Below are 14,102 nucleotides of genomic sequence, written 5' to 3'. Positions count from 1 at the left end.
ATTTAAGCTCAGTTCATTGAAAGATACCATTCAGAGAATGAAAAGACTGAACAGCTCTGGTGACAACCACAGACTGGTTAGTGGCAGAGGGCCCCAGCCACTTCTACCAGCTTCCCACTCTCCTGCCCCAAAGTCTTGGACCTTTGAAAGAGCTTGTCAAGCCCTACCCATCTTTTCTCTCTCTTAGATGGATAGGTGGACAGCTTGTGAAGTTTGCATCTGGCCCTGACCAATTCAAGAGCTTTCTTGCCTAACTGTGAAGCCTACATCTCCAGTAACATTTCTGCAAATGCCAATCAGCCATGGTTTTCTCAACCTCCTTTTTAATATTCAATTGGTAGCCAAGTGGCACAAAAGGCCTGAAGAATTACATTTTTAATATCATGATGGAAGTGACAGTTCTGAGACTGCTTGCACCTTACCTCAGCTTGCTCAGGAAGCATCTTGTGTAGACTTTATACTGTGAAGACTAAAGGCATTTCATATCTGTAGCCCTTCACAAAGCACAATTATGTAAAATTGGGCACAAGCTCCGCAACACACAGGGATTATAACCGTCATTTTCTGATGAGCACATTGAGGTTTCTGAGAATTCCTGTAACCTGTCCTTCCCCTGTCTGGTAAGTAAAGGTGTGAAGCTCAGACCCCGACCCTCAGCCTCCAAGTCTAGACATTTCACTTCCTTGTCAGGCCTGGCGCTGAGACATGGCAGAAATAGTCTCACTCACTCTGCTTGATCACCATAGGAGTGAATCTGTGTGTAAACATTTGGCAGAATTTACAGAACAGTGGTGGAACCAAGCAGACAATTTGCCTCTCTCAGGATGACCTTGTGTCGTGTGAGCAGCCAACCTGGAGCTGCCGAAGGCTTTGGGCAACTGAAGATTTTGTTTGGGTAAGCAGTGCTAAGAACTCCAAGTGTGAGCAGACCAGTCAAATTTTACTTAAACTGGGACTCCTTTGATCACTAGTTACCAGCAGAGGTGGAGAAGGAAATGGCAACCCACTCCAGTACTCTTGCCTGGAGAATCCCATGGATGGAGGAGCCTGGTGGGCTACAGTCCATGGGGTCGCAAAGAGTCAGAAACGACTGAGCGACTTCCCTTCCCTTTCCCTTTACCAGTGGAGGGGACGTGAGCAAACTGCTCAAAAGACAAGAGAGCTGAAAAGATGGCAGGTAAAACAAAACCAGCAGATGCTGGGATTTCAGTGGTGGGGCAGGACTGTATGACAGGCTTCATGGTACATACTACAGTTTTCAAAGGCATTTGCCAGCCCATTTATTTTCTATTTTGCAGAGCCTTTCATAACTTGATCTCATGGTGGTATCATAATGTGTTTTGTGCCACACATAGGCAAGCAGCTCAGTCGCTCAGTCATGTTTGACTCTTTGCGACCCCATGGTCTACAGCATGCCAGGCTTCCCCGTCCATCGCCAATTTCTGGAGCTTGCTCAAACTCATGTCCATCAAGTTGGTGATGCCATCCAGTCATCTCCTCCTCTGTTGCCCTCTTCTCCTCCTGCCTTCAATTTTTCCCAGCTTCAGGGTCTTTTCCAATGAGTCAGTTCTTCACATCAGGTGGCCAAAGTATTGGAGTTTCAGCTTCAGCATCAGTCCTTCCAATGAATATTCAGGACTGATTTCCTTTAGGATTGACTGGTTTGATCTCCTTGCTGTCCAAGGGACTCTCAAGCAAACCAAGGCACTAATACTATGTTCGAGATATTTCTTCAGAGAACAAGAAAAGTCTCTCCCCAAATTTCTACTTGATAACACCTCTCTCCCCTTCTCAAATCCTCCCATTCTCCATAAGACAACATCACCAAAAAAAAAAATATGAGGGATGAAATCAGAATAACATGCTTTCATAACTTCACAAATTGCTCCAAGAAAGAAGAGAACAGATTTCAAATTTGCACAATAAGATATGGAAGCCACCTAGCTATTACTGGAAATTACTGCTTCGTTATCACAGTTTCTACAAGGTAGAATGTGGTGGAGTCAGGAAGCATTCTGAGTCATTTCCAAAAATACTTTTAAGAGAAGTTTGCAAATAGTACTATTTTTTATAGGAGGAACAATTTTGCCAACAGTTTCTTTTCAAGTCTTACCAAGTAATATATTACTTTCTGAATCAGAAATAAGTCTAACCAGAATTTTTAAAGGACATAGTAATAATAGTTCTTTTGGAGTGTATAGTAGATACTTAAAATAGAAGTAAAGAAAGCTAAGGGCTTCCCTGGTGGTTCAGAGGTAAAGAATCTGCCTACCAATGCAGAAGATGCAGGTTTGAACCCTGGGTCAGGAAGATCCCCTGGAGAAGGAAATGGCAGCCCACTCCTGTTTTCTTGCCTGGGAAATCCCATGAGTAGGCTAAGTAGGGCAGAGTAGGCTGGCAGGCTACTGTCCATGGGGTCGTAAAACAGTTGAATACAACTTGGCGACTAAACAAAAAATAAGGCTAAAGTGGGTGAGTTTTCATTTAGTACTAGTGATATGTTCAGTTCAGTTCAGTCTCTCAGTCTTGTCTGACTTTGTGGCCCCATGGACTGCAGTACACCAGGCTTCCCTGTCCATCACCAACTCCCGGAGCTTGCTCAAACTCATGTCCATTGAGTCGGTGATGCCATCCAAACACTCATCCTTGTCATCCCCTTCTCCTCCTGCCTTCAATCATTCCCAGTATCAGGGTCTTTTCCAATGAGTCAGCTCTTCCCATCAGGTGGCCAAAGTATTGCTGTTTCAGCTTCAGCATCAGTCCTTCCAATGAATATTCAGGACTGATTTCCTTTAGGATGGACTGGTTGGATCTCTTTGCAGTCCAAGGGACTCTCAAGAGTCTTCTCCAACACCACATTTCAAAAGCATCAATTCTTTGGCACTCAGCTTTCTTTATGGTCCAACTCTCACATCCATACATGACTACTGGAAAAACCATACCTTTGATACAGGCATGATAAAGTGATACTTTATCATGGCTATAGTTTGAAAGGCAGCATTTAGGATCTGTAAGTAAGATTTACTTTAGTAATAAAGAATTCAGCAGCTGCTGCTGTATTAGGGGTTGTATAATGACTTTTCAAAAAAGCCTTTGTTTTTTTTAAATGAACTTTTTCTTTTAGAACAGTCTTAGATTCACATAAAAAATGCAAAGATTGTACATGGAGTTCCCACACAGCCACACCCTGTTTCCCTGATTGTTAACTTTGTATGTTATACCTTTATATATTTGCTAGAATTAATGAACCTATATTGATGAATTATTATAAACTAAACCCCATATTCACAAGGCTTCCCTGGTGGCTCAGACGGTAAAGCGTCTGCCTACAATGCAGGAGACCCAGGTTTGATCCCTGGGTTGGGAATATTCTCTGGAGAAGGAAATGGCAACCCACTCCAGTACTCTTGCCTGGAAAATCCCGTGGATGGAGGAGCCTGGTAGGCTACGGTCTATGGGGTCAAAAAGAGTCAGACACAACTGAATGACTTCACTTTCACTTTCACTTTCAAACCCCATATAAGAGCCAACCCATTGGAAAAGACCGGATGCTGGGCAAGACTGAAAGCAAAAGGAGAGGAAGGCGACAGAGGATGAGATGGTTAGATGGCATCATCAGCTCAATGGACATGAATTTGAACAAACTTAAGAGAGATAGTGAAGGACAGGGAAGCCTTGTGTGCTGCAGTCCATGGGGTTGCAAAGAGTCAGACACGACTTAGTGACTGAACAGAAAAACCTTATTCAGGTTTCCCTAATTTTTTGCTTAATGTCCTTTTCTGCTCCAGGATCCCATTTAGGACACCATGTTACATTTCATCCTCATGTCTCCTTTGGCTCCTCCTGACTGTGACAATTTCTCAGACTTCCTTTGTTTTTAATGACCTTGACAGTTTTGAGGAATGCTGGGTAAGTTATTTTGGAGACTGTTGCTCAGTTGGGATTTGTCTGAGGTTTTGCTCATAATTAGACTGAACTTATTGGGTTTTGGAAGGAAGATGACAGAGGTGAAATGTTATTCTCATCACGTACATCAAGATGCACACTACCAACATGACTTACTACCATGGGTGTTAACATGATGATGTTTTCTTTTACTGGGGAAGCAGGGAACTTGCTGAAGGATGGGCCAGAACTCGAAACTCCAGGCATTTGTAGAAGAGGTTGAAGGGGAAGGGGCCTGAGTGTCAGAGTTCATGACAGAAGGAAAAAAACAGAGAAACCTGACAAAGCAGGGACCTATGGGTGGTTTACATGCATGCATGCTAAGTCGCTACAGTCGTGTCCAACTCTTTGTGACCCTATGGACAGTAGCCCTCCAGGCTCCTATGTCCATGGGATTCTCCAGGCAAGAATACTGGAGTGGGTTGCCATGCCCTCCTCCAGGGGATCTTCCTGACCCAGAGATCGAACCTGTGTCTCTTTTGTCTCCTGCACTGGCAGGTGGGTTCTTTACCACTAGCACCACCTGGGAAGCCCCCCTAAGTGGTTTAAACTGCCTACTAATGAGAGCGCTTCCTAGGGAGAAGAAGTTGCACCCTGTGCCTGGTCTCACCAGCGGTCTGGTGAGTGGATGCCCAAGAAGGATTTTGATCATGCTGCAAAGAAGCCCTGGAATCCTCTGTGTGGAGTTGGAGGGTAGACAGGGAAGGAGAGGTGGTTCAGGTGGGAGTAATTTACGAACAAGGGTATTTGCTTAGCAGGCAGAGGCCATGTTTAAAATGGGAGCCCACTAAAGGGAGTAAATTAAGGCACAAGCATTACAAAGATGTGGCACAAACCTGGCTGGTAGGAGAAACAGGCCTGAGATTTGAATCCAAGGGTTAGAAGGCGCAGAGCAGGGGGACATCTGAGGGCAGGCTAAAAGGGTCTAGGGCAGCTCAGGGGCTGCAGGGCTGGAAGGTGGAGCCAGCGAGTCTGTAAGGAAGCTGTGGGCATGGCATACCAGGCCTCAACCACGCTTCCCTCCCTTTGTCCGCTGCAGCTGGGTGATGGATGTTTCCATCACCCTCCAGGACTCTGCCTGGCAGGCCAGCCAGAATTCTCCTGGGCCCTGGGCTTGTGCCTGTGCTCCCGATTGGAAGGTCCCCCAGGCTGCTCCAGGATGTCCCCTACGTGCCCCATCCTGTCCTCCTTATCACAGCTGCAGGCGGCCTGAGCGGCATTCCTCTTGCCTGAGTCACGGCCCCAGGCCCCTGGCTGCCTTTCCTTCAGCTTGGCCTAGGGGACAGCCCCCGTCCATCCCACCTTGTTGCTTGTCCCTTTACTTGTCAAGAATACTGCAGATGTATTCTTACTGCCTATATGGAATGGCAGTTATTAGCCAAAGCAAATCTCCCATACTTAAGGTAGTCCTTTTCCCTTCTGCCTCCTTCTCAAGATCTAGCCTATCCCATCCCTATTGGGCCCCACCCCTGATCATAGCATTATCTGTATTGTTGTTAATAACCTAGGTTTCCTTGACTGTTACAGCGCCATTTGATCAGAAGTCTGTTTTTAGGTTTGGTTGGTGCACGCTATCCACCCGCTGTCAACTTCTGAATTTCTGAGGTGAGAGATCCCATACAGGCCATCAGTGTATGTGAACTCAGCTGTGTCCGACTCTTGTGACCCCATGGACTGTAGCCTACCAGGCTCCTCTGTCCGTGGGATTTTCCTGGCAAGAATACTGAAGTGAGTTGTCATTTCCTACTCCAGGGGATCTTCCTGACCCAGGGATCAAACCCGTATCTCTTGCGTCTCCTGCATTGGCAGGTGGATTCTTTACCACTGAGCCATCAGAGAAGTCCTCTGATCTTCTCCTCCTTGCTTATTGATGTCTTATCTCCCTGACCACCTTGAACCCTCCTACAGCAAGGGCCTTCCATTCCCCACGGGAGCGGATGAATGAATGAAAAGGGAACAAGCACGATGTTGCCTAATGTGTAAACCAAGTGATTTTGAATTTGTTGAATTAACTGGAAAATTTGAGATCAGCTGGATCTTATTTTTCTAGATAATTGGCAGACCCCCGGAATCCTGCCATATTGAATTTCAAGTTGAAAATATCTCTAATACCCCCTAATTTGGGGCTAAATTTTGTGCTAATTACTAGATTGTAGATAAGCAACAAGGTATTATGGTGGTTTTAGAAAATGTATGGAAGGAAAACTTAAAATTGAAAGCATTCTCTCCATGGCCATTGATGTTTTTACCCAGAAATGACAGTGAGACTGCCTATTATCACCACAGCACAGCTGATGTCAGGGCCTATTTATTCTGAGCATAACCTTCTCATGTTTGAGAATTATTCTATAAACACTGAATGCCCATTATGTATTAGGCAAGATGAGTAGGAATTTCTAGTCATTTTTCCCTAAAAGGAAATATTTCCTAGTGTATTTATTTCTTCAGTCCCCATGGTTTAGTCAATAGATGTTTACCAAGCTCTACCATGTGTCAGATGCTCTCAGTGTCAGCCTTCATGCCCTGAAAGGGCTCAGCCTATGGGCTGCCAGGACTCCAAGGGGCACTTGTGGGGGTGGGGGCAGGGAAGGCACAAGGAAGGTTTCTGGTGGAGGTAACTGCTAAGCTGAGTGCAGAGGGATAAGGGAACTCTCTAAGCCATAGGGTAGGACTTCCCAACCTCCAGGATCTTACATCTGAAGATCTGAGGTGGAGCTGATGCAATAATAATAGAAATCAAATGGACAATAAGTGTTATATGCTTGAATCATCCTGAAACCATCTCCAACCCTGGTGCCTGGAAAAACTGGCACAGTCCCTGGTCCCCAAACTACTGGGGACCACTGCCATAGGGGGCAAGAAATGAGCTCCCCATGTTGTGGGAAATAAAGTGTGGTATTGGACTCCACTTTTTTGAAAGGAGACACTAGGCCGGAAATTCAAGTGAGAATTAAGAAGCACTCTTTCATATCTGGGTCACAGCTCTGAGGAGAAGCCAGGATGCCAGTCTCCATCCCTCCATCAGGCTCTGCTCCTTGAGAAGGGGTGAGGCTTGGTGAGTGGCGATTCCAGAGAAGCCAGGGCACATCCTCCCAGACCCCTTTCTTCTTCCCAGCAGCCCCACGACCAGCTCAGACCATGACTCCCACGCAGCCCTGGGCAGATAGCCCAATGTCCCTGGGCCTCAGTTTCCATCACAATTAAAATGGAAGCAGTGATGCTCTCCGATTAGGAGCTGTTTCTGGGTTCTTCTTCCAACTCTCATAAAATGCAAACCATGCTAGGCACCTAAATGAGTTCATGCTGGTCTAAGCATTGTGCATATGGTGACAGGAAGCCTCTGCCCGTGGTGAGGGGTGTGTAGACAGAATGGGGTTGGGCCCTTCCTTACAGAAAGGACCTGAGCCTAGGACGGGAGGTGAAAGGAAACAGTGCCAGCCTTGGAGCTCTGTTGCTGGCCCTACCAGTCCCTGTTGACTCTGATTTATAAGACAGAACAGAAGCTATAGTTTCTGGAATAATCCTGGGTCACAGACTTTTCAGAAAAGGAAGGCACCTCACCTCTCATCACTCCTACCCACCCACCCTTGATTTAATCAAGATGAACTGTTCTTTTTCATGAGATTCAGTGACTGAGACAGGAACAAAACAACAGTTTAAATAAATACCCTATCCGGCGAAGCCATAGAGCATTTTCAGCCTAGCTGGTGGTTTTCACTCAATCACTTATGAAGCATATGAGTCTCAGAAGCCTCACTGCCCGGTGTGGTGATGCCGGTGGAAGGTAGTTTAGAAGGCATGTGTTCACCCAGTCTCCTTTAGAGAAAGTGTGTTGGTCAGAGTTCTCCAGAGACACAGAGCCAGTGGGATATGTGTATATACATGTAGAGAGAGACTGATTTTAAGGAATTGACTCATATGATTGGGCTTCCCTGGTGGCTCAGCTGGTCAAGAATCCGCCTGCAATGCGGGAGACCTGGGTTCAATCCCTGGGCTTGGAAGATCCCCTGGAGAAGGGAACGGTTACCTATTCCAGTATTCTGGCCTGGCGAATTCCATGGACTGTATAGTCCATAGGGTCGCAAAGAGTTGGACACGACTGAGCGACTTTCACTTTCACATGATTGTGGGGCTGGCCATTCTGCAATTTTTTTTTTTCATTCTGCTATTTGAAGGGCAGGCCCGCAGGCTGGAGACCCAGGGAAGAGCTGAGCTTGCAACTTGACTCCAAAGGCAGCCTGGAGGCAGAATTCTCTCTTCCATGATTGCTTTCTTTTTCTCTTAAGGCCTTCAACTGATTGGATGAATCCCACCATATTATGAAGAGTAAAGTGCTTTATCCAATGTTCACTGGTTTAAATGCTAATCTCGTCTGAAAAATATCCTCACAGGGACATCTAGACTGCTGTTTGACTAAATATCTGGGCGCTGTGCTTGAGAGCGTTGCAGGTGGCTCAGTGCTAAAGAATCTGCCCACCAATTCAGGAGATACAGGAGACATGGGTTTGCTCCCTGGGTTGGGAAGATCCCCTGGAGGAGGAAATGGCAACCCATGCCAGTATTCTTGCCTGGAAAATTCCATGGACGGAGGAGCCTGGCAGGGCTACACGCCATGGGGTCGCAAAGAGTTAGATACGACTGAGCGTGCACACACAGACACACCCATGGCTGAGGCATGTTACACAGAGAGCTAACCACCACAGAACAGTCCTGGCCTGGTCATTTTGGCGTTCTGGTGGTACACCCAGGCAGTCTCTGTGCTCCGTTTCATCCTCCTCAGGTAGCTCCAGGCCAATCTTTTCCTGCCAGAGGACGCAGGGCTAAAAGGACTCTGCATGTGGATAGAGGAGCCTGGCTCACTGCCCCCGCTGACTCCCAGTAGCTGAGCAGTTTCTTGTCTTGGATTTCAGATTCCTCGGTGTAAAGTGGGCATGCTTCTCTACTGGCCTCACAGGATTGTCATGGGCATTAAATGGAAATAACATTTGCACTCTGTTAGGTACAGTCTTTGTGTTGTGAGAAAGAGCCAGCGTTCCCCGCCTTGGAGTAGAGGGTGGGGGCAGAGAGGGTCCTGAGTCATCCAGGTGGTGAGGGGGGCTTTCCTTGTGGACCAAGGCAGCCTGGGAAGGAGCGCCCAACCTCCAGGACAAACCTGAGTTCTGCGGGAAAGTGAATTCTCCCCACCCAGAGCTCCTAAATTGAGGTGTTTTTTTTTTTTTTGCTCTTTTAAAATTACTTTGTGTTCTCTCCAAAAATTCCTAAATTTCCTAACTTCCTCTCCTTCATCACTCCTTCCCCCAAATCCACTCCCTTCTCCAAAGGAGGCAGCTGTTAACTTGTTGGCATAAATCATTTCACACTTTCTCATTTATTTATTTGCTGTTGTTACTATAAAAATGGAGTTTGGGGACTTCCCTGGTTGTCCAGTGGCTAAGACTTGCTCCCAGGGCACGGGGCCTGGGTTCCATTCCTCGTCAGGGAACTAGATCCCGCATACTGAAAATAAGAGTTCACTTGTAGCAGCTAAAGCTCCTGCATGCCACAACTAAGACCCAGCACAGCCAAAAATAAATCATTTTTTTTTAATGGGGTTTGTCTATGGCTTTGTGATTTTTAAAACTCACTTAGCAATATACCATGCGTGGTTTCTCATATCTGACTCTTTGTATGTGTACATACTCAGTGGTAACTGCCTCTTTGCCACCCCATGGACTATAGCCCACCAGGCTCCTCTGTCCATGGGATTGTCCAGGCAAGAATACTGGCATGGGTTGCCATGCCCTTCTCCAGGGGATCTTCCTGACCCAGGGACTGAACTCACGTCTCCTGCATTGCAGGCACATGCTTTACTGCTGAGATACTGGGGAAGCCCATGTGTAGTGGGTTCCCCACCCTCTTCTCATTACATTAGAGAAAAAAGATAAAAAAGGGGGGAGGAAGTAAATTAAATAAAAAGGATTTTTACAAAATAAAGGATGAACCTCGCTGTAGACCCAAGACATCAGATTTCTGAGAGTGTCCAGAGTGTTCTCTGCAGAGGGCCCTGGCTGGGCAGTTCTACTGCCAAGGCTGCCTTTGCCCCCCAGACCCACTGTGCACCCCCAGTCCCCACGGACACCTTCCTTCCCTGGAGTCCCGCCTTGCCCTCCTTCTCTGACCCTGTACCCACATTTGCCACTGAGGCCAAGGCACAGGTTGGCCGCCTGCCACTCCATAAGCCTAGAAAGAACAGCATCAAATTTCAGACAGAATGGTAACGAGTGGGCACAAATATTAATACTTAGGTTGTTGTCTCTTTAACAGAAACTTTCAGGGGGGCAAGCAAAGCATTGGGGGGAATTTTGCTAGTGGGAGCTTTGGGGACACATTTTCAAGGTCTGGTGTTGAAAACACCAGAAGCTCTCTTATCTTTATCTCTCGCTAGCAGTTTCCTCCCCAGTTGTTATTAGGGGAGATATCAGTCACCAAGGCCTCAGCTGGATCCCATAAAAAAAAAGCCCCTGCAATATTCTACATTGCAAAAGCCCAGGCTGTGCCCTCCGAGTTCACTGGGAAGACCCAAGACTCTGAGGTCCGGGGCCAGTGGCGCTGACTCATCTTCCTGGCCCCAGCGGAGGAAAGCGGCATGTTTGGGGCACAGTGTGTGCCTGTCAGCCATCAGTATCCTGTTGGCCAGGAAAACGCTGCCTCTTCCCAGGAAGGCCTTTGTCTGCAGCTGGAACAGAATCACCAGTGGACAGAGGCCACCGAGTCATGGAAGAAAACCGGGCTGAATCCAGGGCTCCGTGTCTGTAGTGGGAAGAGGGATGCCTGTAGTTTCCCACCAAATCCTAAAACAAGTAGGCAACTTGGCCCTTCTTTTTTTTTCTTTAATTGGCTGCACCACATGACATGTGTAACCTTAGTTCCCTGACCAGGGATCGAACCCAATCCCCCTACATTGGAAGGCAGATTCTTAACCACTGGAAGGAATGAAGTTCCTGAAGGATTGCCAGGGAAGTCCCCCTTTTTTTGTTTTTAAGGGTTTCCTGGTCCAGTATTACAACACACTTATTTACTTAGTTACTTACACCTTCCCTTGCTCCATTAAAAAGCTAAACCAGCTTATAAAAACACACAGAATAAAGGATAGAAGAAGTGACCAAGATAGGCAATGAAGAGAACAAGGAAAAGAGTGATGGAGGTAATAATAGGATGAAGACACAGGAATGAATTTCAGATGAGGCCGTTCAGTTACTGCAAGCGGGCTGCAAATTTGGGTCCAAGAGTCCCAGCAGCCAAAGAAAAGAGACAAAATAATCAGGCACAGAGTGTACACATCAACAAGTCAGGAAAAGATCCACCTTTTGAATGCAGAGACCAGTGAGAGGTGAGGACCACATTCACGCTATCTGGGCATGTGGGCCAGGGGCTGAGTTAAATGCTCTTTTTAAAAAAAAAATTATTTTTTTATTTGGCTGTGCTGGGTGTGAGTTGTGGCGCTTGGGACCCTCGATCTTTGTTGCAGCATGCAGGCTCTTCAGGTGTGGCATCTGACATCTAGTTCCCTGACCAGGGTTTGAACCCAGGCCCCCTTGCCTTGGGATCATGGAGTCTTAGCCAGTGGACCACTAGGGAAATCCCTGAGTTAAATGCTTGTCTGACATTTTCTCATTTGATCTGGTAACCGTGTCGGGTGAATGACAATGATAACGAAACTGAGAATTTGAGAATAAGTTAGTAATTTGCCCAAGACCAGACAGTTAGTCAACTGTAGAAATGAGATTCAAACCCAGACTATGAGGCTCCATGTTTGGGTGCCAAACTAGAAAGCTCACCCCCCAAGGCAGTGGGGGGCCCTTTGGGTATTTCTGCAGCAGATGCAATAGAGATTTTGGTAGGACTGTGTCTCCTCACCTCTTTCAGTACAATTCCTAAATATAGGCACAAAGGCATAAATGCCATTAAAATTCTGTGGAAGCAGTGCCTTCAACTAAAACAGTTTGTTCAGGTGCTTAGTTCTCTGATGATTTAATTCCCATCTCTGTATAGATGTACAAACATTGCAGAGCCTACCAGAAAGTATATCAACAGTTATTTTCTCAAACCACAGTCATTTTAACATATCCCAAACCCACTCTAGTATATTTTATTTATTCCCTGGAAGAAATTAGAAGCTGATGTCTTCAGTTTCTCCACTCCCACGCCTGCCCCTACATGGGAAATACTCTCACAGCCTTCCAGGCTAACAGAACCCACAACGAAGACCTCTATTAACAACTTCTTGAGGACAGCTTCCTCTGACTTGTGATTCTTTTCTTACAACCCATCCTTTGTGAGATGCTTTGAGAACTGGGTATTCCCTCTATTCAAGACCATACAACATTTAGCAGAGTTTCTCAAACTTTCAGTTTGCATAAGCCCCTTTATGCTCATGCAGACCACCAATTTAGGTAAAAAAAAAATCATCACAATTTTTAGTAATAAAAATGTCGTTCTTAAAAAAACCTTTTCATTATAAAGAAATTCAAACACCTATGAAAGCTGAATAGTATAATGAACCTCTGTGTACCTACCACTCAGCTTCAACAGTTACTGACTCCTGGCCAATCTTCTTTCAACACTATTCCCATCCCCTTCCTGTCTCCTGAATTATCCTGAAGCAAATCCCAGATAGCACATCATTCCATCCATAAATATTTCAGCATGTGTTTCTAAAAGATATGAATCCTTTCTTTTAACATTACAAGACCATAATCACAACTCAAAATATTCATAAGAGTTCCTAAAAACTATTCAGTATCAAATTTCCAATTGTCTCAAAAAACCTTTTTGTTGTTGTTTGAACCAGAATCCAAATAAGGCCTGGACATTCCTATCAGATAAGACATTATTTTAAATATTACTAATCGTTTCTTACACTTGTAAGAGGACAACATTTTCAGTCCCTCCCCAGGGTATCTGTCCTCTTTGTTCTGGTTTCTTTACCCTGTACTCCCCCAGTTTATTTCCTTCCTTTTTAGCTTTGCTAAGACCCCCAATTCACAGTTATAGGTTGCTGGGTACAGCATCTGGTGCTGATGTTGCTTTCTGATGGCCCTGGATTCAGAAGGCACAGATATCTCACTGATAGTACTTTTGGCCCAATTACAAACCACATTCAAAATCCAGAATGACGCATGCTTTTACCTGGGAGATGGGTACCCCTCATCCACACAGACTGCCCTCAGCTCTGGAAAGCATCTGCCCAACATTCCAGGTCATTCTAAGCTGTGTCCACTAATAGATGACTTTCTTCTCTCAAAGACAAGTGTCAGATACCAGGAAGAGTCAAACTTAGAGCAGACTGGACCTCAGGCTGGTTTTATGAAAACAACCTGGTTTCTCAGCTACCTGTTTTCTCTTTTAAAGGACTGAGTTCATCCTTTGGACACTACAGGCCAGCGCCAGAACTGACAAGGTATCTCAGACTGATCACCAATGGATGTGCCGCGACGCACAAAGTCCCGTGTCATCCAAAGATGTGGAAAGGCCCTCCGCGGGCAGAGAGGTGGGGTCAGATTGTTGGGAAAAGCAGTTAAAAGGACACCAAGAACGTCCAGGCAAGAGGCGAGGTTGGGTAGGAACGGGGCTGATAGGCGAGAAAGTAGTGTGAGAAAAGGATCAGAGATTGGGTCCAAAGTGAACATGAGGAATAAATATAGAAGAGGGAGGAATCTTCAGTGACATTCAAGTTTCTGACTCCAGGGCTGGTTGTTGTTCAGTGGCTCAGTCATGTCCAACTCTTTGCGATCCATGAATCGCAGCACTCCAGGCTTCCCTGTCCATCACCAACTCCCGGAGCTTGCTCAAACTCATGTCCATCAAATTGGTGATGCCATCCAACCATCTCATCCTCTGTTGTCCCCTTCTCCTCCCGCCTTCAATCTTTTCCAGCATCAGGGTCTTTTCCAATGAGTCAGCTCTTTGCATCAGGTGGCCAAAGTATTGAAGCTTCAGCTTCAGCATCAGGCCTTCCAAAGAATATTAAGGATTGATTTCCTTGAAGATTGACTGGGAATCATAAACAGACACACCCACATACATAAGAACCCCCTTCCAAACTGTTCATGGGCCTGGGGTATACAGAGACGGCTGATCTGTGAATCAGAAAACATATCTCATGGGAAATACTCTCT

General features: G+C 46.0%; 1 non-coding gene across 1 annotated transcript; it reads left to right on the top strand.

The window, feature by feature from the left end:
• Positions 1-3,295: 3,295 nt before the first annotated feature.
• On the top strand, positions 3,296-3,367 carry TRNAC-ACA (transfer RNA cysteine (anticodon ACA)). The gene has a single exon. It is a non-coding gene; the product is annotated as a tRNA-Cys (tRNA).
• The last annotated feature ends 10,735 nt before the right edge of the window (positions 3,368-14,102 follow it).

The sequence above is a fragment of the Bos taurus genome, chromosome 24 (assembly GCF_002263795.3).
Source record: "Bos taurus isolate L1 Dominette 01449 registration number 42190680 breed Hereford chromosome 24, ARS-UCD2.0, whole genome shotgun sequence".
Taxonomy (NCBI): domain Eukaryota; kingdom Metazoa; phylum Chordata; class Mammalia; order Artiodactyla; family Bovidae; genus Bos; species Bos taurus.
The sequence above is the reverse complement of the archived record's forward strand: the minus strand, read 5'-3'. Positions and strand labels throughout refer to the sequence as shown.